Source organism: Lissotriton vulgaris, chromosome 4_1 (assembly GCF_964263255.1).
Source record: "Lissotriton vulgaris chromosome 4_1, aLisVul1.2, whole genome shotgun sequence".
Lineage (NCBI taxonomy): Eukaryota > Metazoa > Chordata > Amphibia > Caudata > Salamandridae > Lissotriton > Lissotriton vulgaris.
In genome coordinates this window covers 706,501,546-706,517,111 of record NC_141691.1, presented here as the reverse complement: position 1 = coordinate 706,517,111, position 15,566 = coordinate 706,501,546, and the positions used below count along the sequence as shown (strand labels likewise).

Below are 15,566 nucleotides of genomic sequence, written 5' to 3'. Positions count from 1 at the left end.
CTTTATTTTATAAGCAATTAAGAAAGCAACATTTTAATAAGGAAATGAATTAAACTGACATTTTCAAAGCAAGCTCAGAAAAACTAAGTATTAGCAGAATAACAGTTTCCATTCCCTAACACTATTTCCCTGACTATTTCTCACTTCACCTAAAAAGGAAAAATCATTTGAAAGTCTGCTGTCCTTACATGCGCCAAAGGTCCAACAGCATGTCACATCATTCAGGAATCGGAAAGTAAGAGAGTTTTTTCCATGCTCATAGTGTCATAATTTATACCTTTCTCTCTAGCTAAACTTTCTACATTTTACATTCTTTTAAGCAAATCCGAGCTTTTCATTGGCTGTCCTGTGTCAGTCCATGATAAAAATGTATTAGGTCATCTCCGATTCTTGACCAAGTACAGGCTTCAAATAAGCCCTATTGTCTTTCATTTCCACATCTTTCAGCTTCCTCAAGAAAGTAACTTTTTCCTCGAGTTTCGAACATTTACATCCTCGCCTTGGCAGACACTTTAAGTTCCTCTCCTTGAGCCTTTTCTCCATGAGCACGTTCAACTCGACCAAAGAACTGCTTTTTCAATTAACGATGACAATGCAGTAAAAATCTTCACAGCTACGCATGTGCAAATCTTCACTCTGGACAAGCTTTTGCGTTGCAGCTCTGTCAGACATTTTTTCTGAACCACCGTTAGGCCTCACTTTGGAAACTATTATTAAACAAACATAAGACATCAATTAATTAAAGAATTGAGACCCATTCTGTTACCCACCCTCTTTACTAAATAATCCTGTTAATTATGTTACCTAGCAAAAAAGCACAGTCAAACAGCATTATAAATACTGACAAAGACAATAGACAAGGTTAGTTTATTATTTTTTTTCTTTGCGTTTGCAACATAAAGCACATTAGTTTATCCCGCGTGTATTGATGAATGTATTCTTAAACTAAGTTGATTAGTAATTTCACCACAAGCTTATTAATTTAATTACTGTTATGGGAGATTAACTTCACAAGTTTGAACAAAATCTTGTTCTTCACCTTGCTACATCAGTAGGTGAATGGGGAAAAACCTAATGATATTCTCTGTTACTACCAAACATTGCAGTCTAGGAGGATTTGAAATAAGCTTTTCTTGCGGACTCACTGGCCAATGTATCACCGGCTGCTGATGACCCCAGTGAACTGGGAATTTGAGTCAGATACATTCATCTGGACTTAAATCCTTTTATTTTAGTTCGTTTTCTTAATCTGTTTTGGTGATTTATTAGTCTATCCTTTTATTTTATTAATTATTTATGTCTGTTATTTCAGTCTGTTATGTTTATTGAGTAATGCTATTGTACCATGGCGGCGGGGAGAATGCTTCCTTCTCCACAATTCCTCTCAGGAGCTGGCAATCCAATACTGCTGTGTAAGAAATGGAAAGAAAACTTTTGATTCATATGTAATTGCCGTTGGTGGAGAGAAGTTCTCACCAGCAAAGAAATAAGGTGTCTTACTACAAAACGTAGGAATTGAGGGCCGAAATATATATAAAAGCCTTGATGAGCTCACAGTAGGGAATGCTGAAGGGGACCCTAGAAACATTTTCAAGATGTCCATGATGATGTTGGAGAGGCTGTTGTATGGGTGTATTATTGTTATTCTTGGGTTCAGGCATATGTGTCTTTATTGTTGTCATGGATATAGTAGAATGGCTACATGTCATATTGGTGTATTCTGGAATGTAGGGTTTGTGACTCATTGACTGTCCTTTTTCTGTGGTAAGCGGTTGTGGTCCTATCTGTGGAATTAATCTTACTTTAGAAAATAATTATTCTTTTGGACTTTTTACTTCTTTTGGACTTTTTACTTCATTTGTGTGAAGTAGGTAACCTCACACAAATGTAGCAGTCTTTTGCGTCCATCACCTTAACATATTCAGATGAAAGTCTTGAAAAGGTATTACTAGAAAAATCACCCACAGATCTATCTTGATGAATCTCTGGTTTATGTACAATAATTTTATCAGTCTCATCAACTTTATCATGATTAACCACAACTTTACTAGTCATGTTAGTTCTATACATCTCTTTATCTATTCCAAAAGGAAAAATGACAGCTAAAATTAATTAAACTAAAATTATCAAGATTACACATATTGAAGACAATTTGCAACATCATTTGAAAATTGAGCATCTCGAATTAATATTAGTAGAAGGCATCTTTACTAAAAATGAAAATGAAAAATTACTAAATATACTCCCTTCTTTTTTTTTTTTTTAACAGATAACTTTATTTTCTAACAGCTTTTCTTCGACCTTATGTCATACATCAGTGTGTTTTCCAGCTAACACAATTTCTTCGACCTTGTGTCACCTAACACAATTTCTTCAACCTTGTGTCACCTAATGAACAAATTCAATCATTATCACTTGCATCACCTAAATTTCCTTGACTACTATTTACTTCTACTACTGGTGGAATTATAATATAGGTCCACTCAGGTGATTTATACTTCTGATTTGGCTTTTGTTACCCTTTTTGCTCTGCTGTTTATCACTTCTATTTTCTTTTCTGCTTGTTTTTCTTTATTTGAGTCTTCTCCTCTTCGACTTGTGATCTCATTCACCTGCTCTTTTGCTTTATTCACTAATTTAAATTTTAGGCTTTCGTTTTCATTTGGCCAATTATCTCCTTTTCTTGTTAATTTCCTTTTTAGTTCCGCTACATTATACTCCACTCTCCAAGCTCTTTTGCTTGATCTTTTCAATTTTGATTCATCTCCACTATCATCTGTTTCACTTTCTGTGTTATCAGCTAATCCATTAATAATCAGTTTTATTTTATCACATTCTTCTTTAGATTCAGGTACTTCTTTACTCTGCAGTTTCACTCTGTTAGGAACAACATCCTTATAGCTGGTACTTGGAATATCTTCTTCTTCTTCTTCCTCAATTATTTCCAATTCACCAGTTTCAGAATTTTCGTTCCTTCTTCCAGAGCTTCCAATCTGCTTTTCAATACTCTCCTGATCTTGATCTTGAATCACTTCTTGTTCAGTTTCCTGTTCTGCTTCTTGATCTAGCAGATCTTTTATCATTTTCTTCTTCTTCAAAATCTTGCATCACAATTTCTTCATTCAATGCTTCATTCACATTTGAATTTTCCAGATGTCGACTTTCTTGTCGATCTTCAGGATCTGGATTTTTTTCATGTTCTTCTTCTGAATCTGAATCAGCTGTTGTTTCACCTACGTCGGGATTCTCAGGTGTTGGCACACGTATGGTGTGGCTAGCATGAATCCATCTCTTCAATCCCCTACACTTGACTGCATTTGTCGTGACTAATATCACCTGTCTTACCTTCTGCCACCTTGGTACTAGGCAATTTCTTCTTCGATGTACTCTTGTCCTTACCCAGTCTCCTGGTAACAGATCATGAGCTTGTTCTTTTTTCTTTTGTAATTGCTTCAGTTCCCACCTGATGGAACACAGAAGTCACCACATCAGATAGATTTTTGCAGTAATCCATAATGATGCTATCATTAATGCTCAACAGTGTATCAACTGGAACAAATGCTTGCCTCATAACTCTGCCCATTAATATTTCATGAGGACTCATGAGGAATCCTGTTTTTCTATCTGGAATGCTTCTCAAAGACATCAAAACAAGAGGAAGTGCATCTGTCCACTTCATTCCTGTTGCTAAGCACATCATTGCTATTCTGATTTTTATTGTACCATTCACTTGCTCAACAACACCTGATGCTTCTGGTCTGTAAGCACAATGTCATTTTTGCTTTATATCCAATGCTTCACAAATCAATTTTAGCAATCTGTTTTCAAAATGTGTGCCACGATCTGTCTCGATCGTCACTGGAAAACCATACCTTGGTATGATTTCTCTCAAAAGCAATTTTACCACAGTAATTGAATCATTGCGACGTGGTGGGAATGTTTCTACCCATCTTGAAAACAAACAGATTATCACCAAGACGTAACTGAGTTTGTTGTGAGGTGGCATGTCAATGAAGTCAAGCTGTATTCTTGTAAATGGACCACCCTCCCGTCCTATGGTTCCAATGCTTACAACTGTTTTTCGGTTTGGATATATCTGTTGACAGATAGACACCTTTGACAAAGAGACTCTGAAATTATTCTGAATTTTGGATTGTACCATATTTGTCTGAATAATCTAATAATTGAATCTCTACCAATATGTCCTGGACCATGGTACATGCGTGCCATGTCAGAAATCATACTATCTGGCATTACTGCTCTGTTATCTTTGTAAGCCCAAACCTCATCTTCTTCTCTTTGTCTGCATCCTGCTTTTAACCATGTGTTTTTCTCCTCATCATTTGCCTCATCTTGCAACTGTTTTACTTCCTGCCAAGTCTCAACTACAGATGTTAGCATAAGTGAGTTCAAAACATGTTCATTTTCTCTTTCCCGATTCATGGACACATTATGTTTTACACAGAATTTTGCTATTGAGTCAGCATATGAGTTTCCTTTTGTTATGTAATCTTCACCTCTTTTATGTGCTGTGCACTTTATTACTGCAATTTTTTCTGGTAGCTGAATTCCATCAATCAATCTTTTAATCAACTGAGCATTTCTTATTGGTGATCCCGCAGAAGTTAAATAACCTCTTTGAGACCAGAGCTGGCCATAATCATGGACTACGCCATAACCATATTGACTATCAGTCACTATGGTAATTTTTAACTCTTTTCCCAATTCACATGCACGAATCAAGGCAATTAATTCTGCTACTTGAGCTGAACGAATTCCTTTGAGACAGGAAGCTTCAATTACATCTGCAACTGTACATACTGAATATGCTGCACTCAGAACACCTTCATCTGTTCTTAAACATGAACCATCAACAAATAAAACATAATCTGATTCAGCTAACGGGACATCTTTTATGTCTTGTCTTGGTTTAGTGCAATATTCTAATACATCCAGGCATTCATGATCAACCTCATCCCTGATTTCTGTTTCAGCAGTGTCAGGTAATAATGTGGAAGGATTTAAATTCACACATCTCGCAATTGAAACATTGTCCGAGCCAAGAATAACCTTTTCATATTTTGTTAGCCTATTATTTGTCAAATGTTGTGTTCTGCTTCTAGTGAGGAGAATTTCAACTGAGTGTGGTACATATACTTTTACAGGAAATCCCATTATTATTCCTTCACTTTGTTCCAAACTTACACTTGTTGCAGCTACTGCTTTTAAGCAACCTGGTAATGCTTTTGCAACAGGGTCAAGAACAGCTGAGAAATATGCTATTGGCTTTTTCAGTTTTCCATGTCTTTGAATCAGAACTGATAATGCACATCCTTCTCTTTCACTGCAATACAGCTCAAATTCTTTTTCATAATCAGGCATTCCTAATGCTGGAGCTTCACACAAACTTTTCTTTAACTGTTCAAAAGCTTCTAATTCGGTTTTTGTTAGGCTAATCGGGTCTTTTATGTCTGCTTTTGTCAGTCTCTGCAGTGGTTTTGCGATTACTGAAAACCCACTAATCCATTGGCGACAATAACCTACTATTCCTAGAAACATTCTAACCTGTCTCTGTGTTTTTGGAGGTTGCATTGCTTGAATCATTTTTATTCTTTCTGTTGTCACTTGTCTGACTCCCTTTGCAATTCTATGACCAAGATATTTTACTTCTTGTTTGCAAAACTGTAATTTCGCAGGAGATACTTTATGTCCCTCATCTGCCAGATGAATTAAAAGAATAATGGTATCTGTTACACAATTATCTCTTGTTTTTGCAGCCACAAGGAGGTCATCAATATATTGCACTAACGTAGATTTTCCACGTAAATCTAGATTTTCCAATGATTTCTTTAGCAACTGATTAAAAATAGATGGACTTTCGGTGTCCCCTTGAGGGATTCAACACCATGCTAGAATACGCTCTTTGAATTGGAACGCCAAAATTTGTTGGCTTTCTGGATGCAATGGAACAGTAAAGAATGCATTACACAAATCAATAACCGTATACCATTCTGCATCATGCGGAATCTGATATAAAATTACCGCTGGATTTGGTACAATTGGGCAACATGGAACAACAATTTTATTAACCTTTCTCAGGTCTTGAACAATTCTGAAGGTTCCATTTGGCTTTTTAATTCCCATAATAGGTGAATTACATGGACTACACTCAATTTCTTTTAGAACACCTTGTTTTATGAATATTACAGGGGTACCACCTTCAATCACTTCTGCTTTCATTTTATACTGAGGAATGTTTGGATAATCTGCTCCTTGTTTTACTGATATTTTTACTGGGTGTACGTTTTTCTTCAAACCCATCTCATCTCCAGTGAAATCCCAAATTTTTACATTTACTGTGTCTTTTAATTCTTCAGGTAGATTATTCTTATCAAACACAGGAAATAATTTACTTTCTTCTGCCTCAACCATTGACATTGTTAATTTGTAAAGTCCATCTTCTTCTGGAGTTTGAAGCTCTATACCATCCGGTGAGCAATATATTGCACAATTCATTTTACAAAGAATATCCCTACCTAAGAGATTTACAGGACTGCTATCACAAACTACAAATCTATGCATGTCTTTAAATTTACTTATTTCAACTTCAACTGGTTCAGTTAAATATGTTTTTATTTGCTGATTAGCTACACCTACTACTTGGATTTTATCTCCAGAGAGAGGAAGGTTTTCTATTTCTACTGATCTAACAGTAGAACGGTAGCACCTGTATCCACTAGGAAAGTAATTTCTACATCATTCACTTTACCATTTACAAATGGACCAGATTGATCTACCTCAAGTGTGGCTCCAAGCACACACTCTTCCTCCTCTCTCAGGCACCGTCAGAAGTATTCTTCAGATTCACTCCCTCCATCTTCTTTCAACCAATATTGTTGAGACACATTCGACACATTCACTCTTGGCGATCTGTTTACCTGTTCACCTCCGCTGAATCCTGTTTCTGCACTGTATCTCTGCACATTTACACAGTTTGGAAGTGGCGGTTGTGGTAACTGACTTTGCTGAATCACTACCTGTCGCTGTAGCTGTTGCTGCTCATTTATCTCATTCTGCATCTGTGGATTTAATGATGTATTTTTTAAATAAGTTCTGGGCGGATTCGTGCATTCACGCTTCCAGTGTCCAATTTCGCCACAATTAAAACATGGGAGTTTCTGTTTTAACTCTTCTATATTTCCCATCAATTTTGGTTTATTATAATTACTTTTAAATTTCCCTTGATTCTGTTCAACATTCTTATTTCCTAAACTTGCTATTTGTTGTTCAGCCACTTTTACCTGTGCCCACATAGCCTTTTCTTTCAACTTCTTTTTTTTAGCTTCTATTTCATCACTACAGTATTTTGCTTTTCTCAAGATATCATCTACTGTGTGTGATTGCCAACCAACTATTCCAGTTCTTACCATTTCACTAATTTCAGGTCTTAAGCCATATACAAATCTGTATATAAAATGGCTCATATCTTTTTCACTTAAATGTTCTTAACCACTGTATTGTTTAAATACCAGCAGTAATCTTTCATAAAATGAATGTACTGATTCCTTTGACTCTTGGATTGTTCTTTCTATTTTAACCCAATCTATCTCTTTTGGGGGAATCTTGTTTTTCAAAAACACAATTACCTGTTCGTACTTTCTCATTACCTCTGGTGAAGGAGCACCTGTTACTTTATCTCGAGGGTATTCTTCTCTAGGCCAATTTATAGTAGCTTTACATTCTGTCCAAGGATCTGATGGGACAACTATTTCAAAGAATCCATCAAGATCAATCCACAAAACTTTTGGAACTTTCACAAATCTGTCTACCTGTCGATACCATTCTACAGGTTTTTCTCTTAATCGAGGAAAATCATTTGTAAACATTAAAATGTCCTGTCTTGTCCATGGGACATGCACATACCCTCCTCCCGCTATTTCTATCATTGGAAGCTCATTTACTACTTTTTCCTTTTCTCTGATAGGAAAAGCTAAACTTGTTCTGTCTTCATCTCTTTTCTTTTTCCATTTCACTCTCCATTTACTTAATTCACCCCATTTTCTCAAAATCACAATTAAGTCTTTTATATGAATGATTCTTCCTGTGGTATTCATATTTTCAATGTCTTTTTCAGAGAAATCCACCCTATAAGTTTTGTGCAAATTCTTCTGCTTACTTAAATCTATTTGTAATTCAAAAGCCATATCCTCTAAGTGATCATATTTGTTTTTCGTTTTCCATGTTATGCTTTTGCAAATAAATAATAATTCTTCATCCTGATATGCCTTCAATCTGTCAGTTCCAATCGTTCCAATTATTAATTCCTCTAAATCTGCTTTCAATTTTGGAACATCAAGTAATTTACATTCTGGGGTTTGTGTTAAATCTATTTTACTCAGACTCTTTTCCGGAGTTCCAGAGTCAGATTCTGCACCAGATGGAGTTTTACATGACAAACTTTGATTAAAAGTTTAGACCGGCATCATTATTTTCTCTTGATGTATTTCAGACAAATCTGAATAAAATGTTTCAGTCACTTTCTGTATTTCTGAATTTAATGGAACAGTTAAAGCTGAATGCCTAATTTCCTTTTGATCAAATACTGGAAGAACAGGTCCAATCGTTACAGGTACTGTTACTGCTTCCATGCTTTTAGTTCACTGCTGTATTAATTCATTCGTAGAATGAATATATTCTGAGGTATTTGGTAATGCCTCATACCTTTCTGTTCTATTGCCATTTCTTGGAGTTTCATTTCTTTGAACTGGAGTTTTAGTATAATTTCTATTTTCTCCTGATATATTTGAATTACGTCCTGTTTCTACTCTTTCAGGTGTTTCTCTATAATTCAGATTTGTTTTAGGAGATGTCTCATCAATATTTTCTCTTTGAGGGGCACTTGGAGAACAAACTGGTTGATAAGGTGGCGGTTTTCTAGTATACATTTCTTCTAATACCGCATCTTCTGAATCACTTTCTTCACTATTTTTCTTTTTCTTTTGGGCACTCTTTTGTCCAGTTACCTCATCAATTAATCTCACTGGGTACAAACCATCACACATGTCTGCACTTCTCCATCGACGCATTCTACCCTCATGTGTTTCTCGATCAAGACCTAATCCTGTTCCCCTTAATATTCCTCTACTCTCTCGTTCTAATTCAAACATTTCATCTTCCCATTCAACTAACGCTTCAAATTGAGTAGGTCTAGGCTTTGGTACAAGTTTCATCATTTTTTCTCTTAAATTTTTAAAAACTGCTATGTTAAATGATCCATCTTCCGGCCATGCTAATACACCATCATTTTCAGTATACTTCATCCAATTCTCAATCCAAAGGCAAGTATGATAACCATATTCACCCAACATATAAGCTGCAGGTGTTTTGTACTTATGAAGTAATCTTCCACCCCGCGTTGACATTTTGTCAGGTTTAGTTTTGTTTTTCAACCTCTGAAACTATGAAAGCTTCTTTTCATCCTTCATGTAATAGTAATCCATGTTTTTAAACAATTTCCCTTACTTCGGAAAAGATCGTAACAACTTCCTTGTTATTCCACAACACCAACCAATCCGTGCGCGAAACTTACCAACAAACCAATCAAGTTAAGCTTCATCACTTATTTTGCTCAACCAATAGAATTACTGTTTTTTCAGGATAAGCCAATCAGTTGTAAGCTTGCCTTTGTCACATGAACCAATCTGTCCGCGAAAACTGTGACCTATGCTAGCCAATCACAGCACGACACTTGTGACATATGCTACCGCTGCAGCTGCTCTGTCCCTCACTCCACTCTTTAAACTGACACCTCCCTTACAAAAAAAAATTCACAGCGCCATATTTACAAATCTTTCAATTAAATTCAGTTAATAACTCCACAAAAACAAACCATTTGTCTGTTTCACTAAATAAAGTGTTAGCTTTCCCAAACATTCAAATATTCTTATCACGTGAAATAGACGACGCTATTTTCACAGAATATTTAAATTCGTCGATAAAGTAAGGCTACTTTACCCTTCTAGCAAGTAATAACGAACTCGTTTCTCTCTAAATGCACATACAGAGATATTTTACACCTCCTTAGAGACAATTTAGAGTTTCACTCGATCGTACATTACAAATTAATTTACACACATTCATACAGAAAAATCCCTAACCATGCATACATAAATCTTTAGTAGGACTTTAACCCACTAATAGAAATCCTCACTCGCCAGTAAGATAGACAACGCTTCGTTACCCTTCACTCAAGCTTAGATAAATTCTACTACTCTTTTCACAGTGAGTTTTAAAACAGGACAGAAGTCCCTATACTCGAAAGCTACGATTTCATAGACAATCCTCACTATGCATTCTACCTCACACACCTAAAATCCCTAAACTTGTGCTGCACGACCACAACACTTGTGATATACGGCGATACCACTATTTTGAAACAGAACAAATGCACTGTGTAACTTCACCTGTCACACTTCTCATGCCGGCACAAATCAGGAATTTTCACACTGCTGGAAAAAACCTTTCAACTACATATAACAACTGAACAAACTTAACATGTTTTAGACATCAATCCTATGTATTACCATGTAACATACTAGTTACCATAGAAACCGTAACTCTGCTACCAAGTAATTGATCCAGCGCTCTGATTGAAAAACTGTCTCATAAAGCTACCTATACCTCAATACTCACCATTAAACATGAAACACAAATAAAGGCCCATAATACCAATGAGACAATTTTTGAGCAACTGAATCAGGTGGTATGATTAATTAAACTACTCACATATTATTTACAATATTATATACAACTGCAGTTTATCTATCTTTATCATGGTTTTAAACATTTATTATTTATTAATCAGAACACTAAGACGATTGGATCAACTGATGGAAACTAGACCATGAATAAACAAGGCCAGCTTGTCCTTTCAAATCAAATTTTATTAACTTTATTTTTCCATAAAGAAAAAGCATTTACGTTTTAGAATCTTTATTTTATTTGCAATTAAGAAAGCAACATTTTAATAAGGAAATGAATTAAACTGACATTTTCAAAGCAAGCTCAGACAAACGAAGTATTAGCAGAATAACAGTTTCCATTCCCTAACACTATTTCCCTGACTATTTCTCACTTCACCTAAAAAGGAAAAATCATTTAAAAGTCTGCTGTCCTTACATGCGCCAAAGGTCCAACAGCATGTCACATCATTCAGGAATCGGAAAGTAAGAGTTTTTTCCCTACTCATAGTGTCATAATTTATACCTTTCTCTCTAGCTAAACTTTCTACATTTTGCATTCTTTTAAGTAAATCCGAGCTTTTCATTGGCTGTCCTGTGTCAGTCCATGATAAAAATGTATTAGGTCATCTTCGATTCTTGACCAAGTCCAGGCTTCAAATAAGCCCTATTTTCTTTATTTTCACATCTTTCAGCTTCCTCAAGAAAGTAACCTTTTCCTCGAGTTTCGAACATTTACTTCCTAGCCTTGGCAGACACTTTAAGTTCCTGTCCTTGAGCCTTTTCTCCATGAGCACGTTCAACTCGACCAAAGAACTGCTTTTTCAATTAACGATGACAATGCAGTAAAAATCTTCACAGCTATGCATGTGCAAAGACTTCACTCTGGACAAGCTTTTGCGTCTGCAGCTCTGTCAGCCATTTTTTCTGAACCACCTTTAGACCTCACTTTGGAAACTATTAATAAACAAACACAAGACATCAATTAAATAAAGAATTGAGACCCATTCTGTTACCCACCCCCTTTACTAAATAATCCTGTTAATTATGTTACCTAGCAAAAAAGCTCAGTCAAACAGCATTATAAATACTGACAAAGACAATAGACAAGGTTAGTTTATTCTTTTTTTTCTTTGCGTTTGCAACATAAAGCACATTTGTTTATCCCGCGTGTATTGATGAATGCATTCTTAAACTAAGTTTATTAGTAATTTCACCACAAGCTTATTAATTTAATTACTGTTATGGGAGATTAACTTCACAAGTTTGAACAAAATCTTGTCCTTCACCTTGCTCCATCAGTAGGTAAATGGGGAAAAACGTATAATGATATTCTCTGTTACTACCAAACATTGCAGTCCTAGGAGGATTTGAAAGAAGCTTTTCTTGCGGACTCACTGGCCAATGTATCACCGGCTGCTGATGACCCCAGTGAACTGGGAATTTGAGTCAGATACATTCATCTGGACTTAAATCCTTTTATTTTAGTTAGTTTTCTTAATCTGTTTTGGTGATTTATTAGTCTATCCTTTTTATTTTATTGATTAATTATTTATGTCTGTTATTTCAGTCTGTTATGTTTATTGAGTAATGCTATTGTACCATGGCTGCGGGGAGAATGCTTCCTTCTCCACAATTCCTCTCAGGAGCTGGCAATCCAATACTGCTGTGTAAGAAATGAAAGAAAACTTTTAATTCATATGTAATTGCCGTTGGTGGAGAGAAGTTCTCACCAGCAAAGAAATAAGGTGTCTTACTACAAAACGTAGGAATTGAGGGCCGAAATATATATAAAAGCCTTGATGAGCTCACAGTAGGGAATGCTGAAGGGGACCCTAGAAACATTTTCAAGATGTCCATGATGATGTTGGAGAGGCTGTAGTATGGGTGTATTATTGTTATTCTTTGGTTCAGGCATATGTGTCTTTAATGTTGTCATGGATATAGTAGAATGGATTCATGTCATGTTGGTATATTCTGAAATTTGGGGTTTGTGACTCATTGACAGTCCTTTTTAGGTCTCGTAGCGAACACAGCACGTCAGCGCTGTGTCTCCGCTAGAGATCTTTTGTTAGCGAGTGTGCTTCCCAGGAGACAGTTTCGGCCGCGCGCATCCTTGGAGTGGATTTGAAACAGGAACGCGGGCTGTGGCCAGGCGCTGTCTCCTGGGAAGCGCAAGCACCACACACGCATGCGCATACACACACACAAGCGCCCATGCACGCACATACATACATACATACAGAGACACCCCCCCTGACACATACACACACACACACGCGCGCGCACACACACACACAAGTGCACCGAGGCCCCCCCTCCCCCTCCCCCGCCGTCACCGTCGCATACACACACGAGCATACACGCACACACACACACAAGTGCACCAAGCCCCCCCAGCCTTTTGAAACTTACCTGGGCAATGTCGGGGACTCTTCTCTCAGCACGCGGCGCCCAACCTCCTGCTAGCGCGGCCCCGGGTCTCCACACCGCTCACAGGAGCCCCGGGCCGCGAGACGCATCGACTCCGCCTGCCTCCTCTTCCGGTCTGGACGTGGCCCCGCCCCCGTCACAGGCGACCGTGCCTGACTTCCGGGGCGGCCGCGGCGGACTTCCGGGGGCATTTAGGATGCTGCTGCTGATTTCTCTGTCCTCCGTGTATTCCGTCCGTGGATTCTTTCCGTCTTCTGTTTTTCTTGTTTACGTGTCCTGTCGTTTCCGTGTGCCGACATAGCTTTAAAGCGACCGGCAGTGTACTTCGGTTTTTGCATTTGAGGACAAGTCTTTCAGAGTGGTAATCAGAGTTGAAATAACAACCGCATTAAGACCTATGAAAAGTTTGGATGAATAGTCCCTTCTTTCTGCCGGAAGATGCTGCCACTCGTTTCTCCCCCAGTCTCGCCATTCAATCTTCCTGCACCATTCCTTAACTGAGGGGCACCAGAATTCCCCCACCTCCCACCAGCAGCATGCACATCACCCATAAGCTATGTATGGATTGGGCTCAAAGGTGAGGCGTGGGTGGTACTGCTACACACATAAAAAACCCGCAAACGTCTGTGCGGCACAAGCTTATTCATCAAGCCACAATACCCCACGGCACCACGCTGCCCCCCTTCATAGCCCATTAACAATAAAGTGATCTTTTTACCAGTACTTTTGTGTGCACCCATTCTCGCGCACACATACGCACATGTACACACAGACCCCCACACACACACACACATGGGCACACACACATGCGTGTGCACACACATGCGTGCGCACACACACACACACACACACACAGTTTCATGGTAGTGGTGCTCACTTTCACAGAGAAACCACCAAATCCATCAAAAATTGGCCATCAGAGTTCAATTAAAGTTATTGATCTCAAATATCCGATTTTGCCAATTTGATAAAATGGCTGAAAAGGCACTTCATTACTGATTGCCTTATTTAGCTCATGGCTGATGAATCATGCCTGCAAGGCTTAAAATGTATTTTCAAATGAACGAATGTTCATGCCTATTCACAACACTGCGTACTTCACTTTCTACTCACAGAAACGCACACTTGCCCCCTCAAACAAAACACTCACACACTCTGATCACACCCTTAGTCTAATCTATGGCCACAGGCCAAGCACACTTATATACGTAGCACCACTGCCATACACACACGGACACCATCACTGCCATGCACACACGGACACCATCACTGCCATGCACACAGGGACACCACCACTGCCATACACACAGGGAAACCACCACTGCCATACACACACAGACACCACCACTGCCATACACACACAGACACCACCACTGCCATGCACACACGGACACCACCACTGCCATACACACAGGGAAACCACCACTGCCATGTATGCACGGACACCACCATTGCCATACACACACACGGACACCACCTTTGCCATGTACACACAGACACCACCCCTCCCATACAGACACGGACACCAACCCTCCCATACACACACGGGCACCACCACTGCCATGCACACACAGACACCACCACTGCCATGCACACACAGACACCACCACTGCCATGCACACACGGACACCAAAAAACAAAAATTATGCAAAGCATTGTCATTTACAATGCCAGTAACTCAAACTTAAATGCTGCAAGACCTATTGCATTGCAAATGCTTGTTCTGTGGTAAGCGGTCGTGGTCCTATCTGTGGAATTAATCTTACTTTAGAAAATAATTATTCTTTTGGACTTTTTACTTCATGGGGCCAGTCCACATTTTTATGGCGACAAGTTGCTATCCTATGGGACCCCCCGACCACGTGCTCATCGGCTCAAGAAAATACCTTTATTTGGCTTCTTGGATTGGGACATTTTGATAGTTTATATTTGTAAGTTTTGTGTGCTAAAATTTGTCGAGACTCTTTTTGTGTGCTAATGCGTGCCTTGACTTTGGGAGCCTACATTGTGTCTGTTCGGATCTGTGTAACGATCGGTGCGCCTGCCACATCCTTTGAAAATCTCCTTACCTTGTTAAGAGTCGCGAGCCCTTCCTGTGCCCGCCGCCTTTTTCAAACGAACTGCTCGAGCGGGACATTCTTCGGTGCCTGCCGCTTTCTCCACGAAGCTCTTCTGGATTTTTTGACGTCATCGCGCTTGCTCAATGCTGCAGTACTACTTCCACTGTCTGTAGAAAAGCATGCAACACATGTTCTTTGCCGGCCATTTTAATTGGTTGGGCATTTCTTTATTGATTCCTCAGGAAACACTGTTCTGTGCACTTTGTTTCTGCCTGTTTCTGCGACAGGCACACGTTTCTACTTGTTTGTGCACTTTACTTTTGCTTACTTTCGT

General features: G+C 38.4%; 1 protein-coding gene and 1 pseudogene across 1 annotated transcript in view; one reads left to right on the top strand and one right to left on the bottom strand.

Annotated features, from left to right (window-relative positions):
* The window catches only part of LOC147722480 (uncharacterized), a 45,665-nt pseudogene extending 36,165 nt beyond the window's left edge, over positions 1 to 9,500 (bottom strand).
* Positions 1 to 15,566, top strand: part of SLC35B3 (solute carrier family 35 member B3) — a 291,393-nt gene that overhangs the window by 5,269 nt on the left and 270,558 nt on the right. The window lies entirely within an intron of this gene.